The sequence below is a fragment of the Apium graveolens genome, chromosome 3 (assembly GCF_009905375.1).
Source record: "Apium graveolens cultivar Ventura chromosome 3, ASM990537v1, whole genome shotgun sequence".
NCBI classification, from domain to species: domain Eukaryota; kingdom Viridiplantae; phylum Streptophyta; class Magnoliopsida; order Apiales; family Apiaceae; genus Apium; species Apium graveolens.
Window position 1 is genome coordinate 59,583,803 of NC_133649.1, and position 5,429 is coordinate 59,589,231.

The window sequence follows — 5,429 nt, forward strand, 5'->3', positions numbered from 1 at the left end:
CTTACTTGGATTTTTGGCTTCTCCAAGAGAGTTAAAAATGGAGAATTTGGAAGTGATATATTGATCATGTTAACATCCAGTGAGTGTGTGGGAGAATTTGGTGTATTAGGTGCTTCAATTATAAGAGATTTTGGCTGTGACTCCACATTTATTGGAGCCACATCAACCTAACTTTGAGAAGGTGCAGTGATTGGGTCTTTTGTACCAGTTTGCACAGTGTGTGAGCCCAGTGCATCCCCAAGGGTTTTTGATCTTTTCTTTCTAACATAAGTTTGTGGTGAGCTAGTGTCCCTACCCCTCTTGGACTATGCTCCTGGTTGGGAGCTTGTTTCAATGGTAATATCCTTTTGGGAGGATGAAACCAGTAATGATCTAATATCCTTATTATCAATTACAGTTTGTTGGGAAACTGTGGTGTGGCTAGGTTTGGGTACACTCTTCTCACCAGCCTTGTCCTTAGGGCTTCTTTGATTTTCACCCTATCCCCCACCTTTCTTGCCCACCTTCACACTCCCCTCTTTAGGTTTGGTGGATTTTACAACTGATTTCCTTTGAAAGAAATCAGAGGGGGCTTTCTTAGCTTTAGATTTAGGAACTTTTATTGGTTTGGCAGCTTGGGTAGTCAACTGTTGGGTCATTGACACAGTTGCCATAGTTACACTAGAAAGCAAAGAAATTTATGAGGTTGGAAGAGTGGAGATAGAAGAAATTACCTCACTTACCTGAGATCCCTCCATTACTGGAAAGTAGTATAAGGGAACCTCCTTGTGATGGTTTGCTCTGTTTAAATCTGCAATTATCCTTCTATCTTGAACTCAATAATTTAACTTGTTGGTTGGGTTCTCAATCATAATATCTTCAATAAGATGGTTAGCAAGCATCATGAAAAATCTAGCATAATAGACACTTTTACCTCTCTTATTGATCTCTCCTAACTTAAAGCCCAACTCAAACAAAACCAAATCACTGAAATAAAGTACTTATCAATAACTAGCATGTAAAACATAGAAATGTTTATAGAGTCAAAGTTATAAATTTTACCAGAAAATACCTTAGTTACTACATCACACAGATAACTCCATTCTTTCCTAAGATCCAACCTCCTAATTTCACTTAATTTAGAGGTAGTGAGTGCATAGCCCATGAAATTAAGCATATTAATAATGTCAAAAAATAGGAATCCTATCCACTTGTAGACCATAGTCCAACAATTGGGTTTTCATCCACAAAATCTGTGCACAATAACTACTAGCAGCAATATATTCAGCTTCAGCTGTAGAAGTAGAAACTGAATTTTGCTTTTTACTGAACCAGGACACAAGCTTATTTCCTAAAAATTGACAGGTTTTTGTTGTACTTTTTCTGTCTATTTTACAACCTGCATAATCTGCATCTGATTAACCAGTTAGATCAAAACCAGAATCTCTAAGGTACCAAATACCAAGTTTTGGTGTTCCCTTGAGATATCTGAAAATTCTCTTTATAGCTACTAAATGAGATTCTCTAGGATCAGCCTGAAATCTAGCATAAAGACAAGTAGCAAATATTATATCTGGCCTACTAGCTGTTAAGTACAGAAGTGAGACAACCATGCCCCTATAACTTGAAATATCCACAGACTTTTCAGTCGTGTTTAATTCAAGCTTAGTTATAGTGGCCATGGGAGTTTTTGCAGATGTGCAATCCATTAGATCAAACTTCTTTAAAAGATCATGAATGTATTTAGTTTGACTAATGAATATTCCATCACTAACTTGCTTAACTTGCAAACCAAGAAAGTAAGTTAGTTTTCCCATCATGCTCATTTCATACTTACTTTGCATCAATTTGGCAAACTTTTTTCAAACTTTTTTATCTGTAGAGCCAAATATAATATTATCAACATAAATTTGAACAAGTATACTAGAGCCATTAACATTTCTAAAGAATAAAGTTTTATCAAGAGTACCTCTTGTGAAGTGATTTTCCAAAAGAAACTCTGATAAAGTGTCATACCAGGCTCTAGGTGCTTGCTTTAGTCCATAAAGTGCTTTCAAAAGATAGTAGACATGATTTGGGAAATTTAGATTTTCAAAACCAGGAGGCTGACTGACATAGACTTCCTCCTCCAAATCTCCATTTAGAAAAGCACTATTGACATCCATTTGATAGACCTTAAAATTGGCATGGGATGCATAGGCTAAGAAAATTCTAATGGCTTCAAGTCTTGCAACAGGAGCAAAAGTTTCATCAAAATCTATTCCTTCTTGTTGACAATAGCCCTTAGCAACAAATCTAGCTTTGTTTCTGACCACTATGCCATTTTCATCCATCTTGTTTCTGAATACCTATTTGGTGTCAGTTGGATTCTTTCCTTTAGGCTTGGGTACCAGCTTCCATACTTTATTCCTTTCAAATTGGTTTAGCTCCTCCTGTATAGCTAAAATCCAATTAGGATCCAACAAAGTTTTTTCTACCTTCTTTGGTTCTTCCTCAAATAGAAAGCTGCTATATAGACATTCTTCTTGAGTTGCTCTCCTTGTTTGAATTGTAGAAGATACTCACTAATGATGAGCTCAAAGGGGTGATCTTTTGTCCATTTTCTTTGTTGAGGTAGATTAGCTCTAGATGAAGAGGCCTCATTGTTGTCTTGATGTGTAACTGAGTTTTGATTATTAGAAACTCCCCCTGAGTTCATGGATCTTTGATTTGAGAATGAGGACTTTCTGTAAGTGATCTTTTCTGACTTTCAGCTTCTTTTGATGACCCGACGGATGGTGCATTTTGAGCTCCGACGGATGAAGCTGATTGTCTCCCGACAGATAAAGCAGATTATCTCCCGATGGATGAAGCATTTTGCAACTCGAAAGATGTTGAATTTTGTGCTTCATTGGTAGTAGATTTTTCTGGATTATCCTTTGATACTGTTTCTTGATCACTTTCATCATCACTGTCATCACTAATCATCTCCACATTATCAAATTAGAGGCTCTCATGGTAATCTCCATCTTGCAGTCCTTCAATCTTCTTATCATCAAACACAACATGTACTGATTCCATCATAATGTTGGTTCTTAGATTGTAGACTCTATATGCTTTACCAACAACATATCCAACAAAAATTCCTTCATCTGCTTTAGCATCAAACTTTCCATTTTGATCAGTTTGATTTCTCAAGATATAACATTTGTAGCCAAAGACATGAAGAAAATTTAGAGTTGGATTCTTGTTCTTGAACAATTGGTAGGGTGTCATACACTTTGCTTAATTAACCAAATAAATATTCTGAGTGTAGCATGCAGTATTTACAGCTTCAGCCCAAAAGTATGTTGGTAACTTTGATTCTTCAAGCATTGTCCTTGCAGCTTCAATAAGTGATCTGTTCTTTCTTTCCACTACTCCATTTTGTTGTGGAGTTCTTGTTGCTGAAAACTCATGCATAATCCCATTCTTTTCACAAAATGCTCTCATAACAGAGTTCTTGAACTGAGTTCCATTGTCACTCCTGATTCTTTTAACTTTGAAATCAGGATGATTGTTGACTTGCCTTATGTGATTGATGATGATTTCACTAGCCTCATCTTTAGACTTTAGAAAATATGTCCAAGAGAACTTTGAAATAAGATAATAAAACAAAACCTATCAAGTCTAACTCCATGATGCTTCACTACCCTATTCCAGCACATTTGAATATCTTCATAATAGCATGGAAATGGTAATGCTTCTTTGTTCTCAAAACCCTGCTAAACAGGCTACCACATTCCTTTTATAAACACTCGACGCATGTGATTGTGTTGTCACTGTCAACAGATATTTGAATTGATCATCCGTCGGGTACATGCTTGTTATCCGTTGGGTACATGCTTGTTATCCAGTCGGGTAGCCTTGTTGATCATCCATCGGGTAGCTTTGTTGATCATCCGTCGGGTAGCCATTTATCACTTGAATCCATTTCATTTGTGCAGAATTACAAGACATCTAATATATACATTTAATCAACCTATTCTGCACATCTACTAGCAGTTTACATGATTCATAAGCTACTACAGAATCTATACAAAGTTGTTTACAGAAATGTGCTACAGTACTTATTGTTACATAAGCTACTCACCCGGTGGATATCAATTAGTCATCCTTCGGGACAATATTGAATCATCCGTCGGGACTATAATTGATCATTCGTCGGGTGCTACAAAATTCACTAAGTTAAATCTGCTAAGGTGTTTTGTTTAGCTTATCATCAAGTACATAACATATTCCTAACACCCCTGTATTACCCTCAGGAGGACTGTGCTCAACAGTAGTCTTCCTTAGTTCCATTTCTACTTCCTGCTGCTCTACTTCTTTCTCAGCCTCAGCTTCTTCAGTCAACACTTGAGTTTGTTCAGAATTCGCAACCTTTCCAGACCTTAAAGTGATTGCCTTTACCTGTTCCTTAGCTTCTCTCTTTCCTGGCACTTCAGTGTCACTAGGTAATGTACCAGGCTGACGATTAAGCAAGGCATTGGCAATTTGCCCAATTTGATTTTCCAAGGTCTTGATAGAAATAGCTTGACTCTTGCACATAAGTTTTAACTCATCGAATTCAGATTTTTCATTAGCTTGTTGCAGCTGGAGTTGTTGTCTCGGTGCATATTGCGGTTGCTGAAAACCTGGGGGTTGTACAGCTTAGCTGGATATTGCTGATAAGGCTGTTGAACCATATTCTGAGCATTGCTCCAACTGAAATTAGGATGATTGCAGTTGTTGGGATGATAAGTGGCTGGCACAGGTTGCTGCGAATGCTGAAAGTTGCTCACGAACTGATCAGTCTCATGGGCACCAGCGCAAAGCTCACAGACACTAGAAATTTGATTAACCCCATAATTAGCCAAAGTGTCCACCTTCATCGCCAAAGCCTTAAGTTGGGCAGCTATAGCAGTTGCTGCATCCAACTCCAAAATTCCTGCTACCTTTCCCTGAGTCAGTCTCTGGGAAGGATTCTGGTACTCATTAGCAGCCATCAGTTCAATAAGTTTATATGCTTCATCGTAGCTTTTAGCCCACAAGGCTCCTCCTGATGCTGTATCAAGCATGGGTCTAGAAGTAGCACCCAATCCATTGTAGAAGTAGTTAATAATCATCCAATCAGGCATGCCATGGTGTGGGCACTTCCTTAGCATCTCCTTATATCGATCCCAAGCCTCACACAGAGATTCTCCAGTTTGTTGAGCAAACTGAGTAAGAGCATTCCTGATTGCAGCAGTCTTCGCCATATGGAAGAATTTAGTGAGAAACTTTTGAGCAAGATCTTCCCAAGTGGTGATAGACCCTGCTGGTAGAGAATGTAACCAACACTTAGCTTTGTCCCTCAGAGAGAATGGGAAGAGTTGCAGCTTGATAGCATCTTCAGTAACATCACTGAATTTGAAAGTGTCACAGATCTCGATGAATTCCCTGATGTGCATGTT

At 38.1% G+C, this 5,429-nt stretch overlaps 1 non-coding gene across 1 annotated transcript; it reads left to right on the plus strand.

Moving 5' to 3' along the window:
- Positions 1–5,112: 5,112 nt before the first annotated feature.
- LOC141716177 (small nucleolar RNA R71) lies at positions 5,113–5,219 on the plus strand. The gene has a single exon (XR_012572896.1). It is a non-coding gene; the product is annotated as a small nucleolar RNA R71 (small nucleolar RNA).
- The last annotated feature ends 210 nt before the right edge of the window (positions 5,220–5,429 follow it).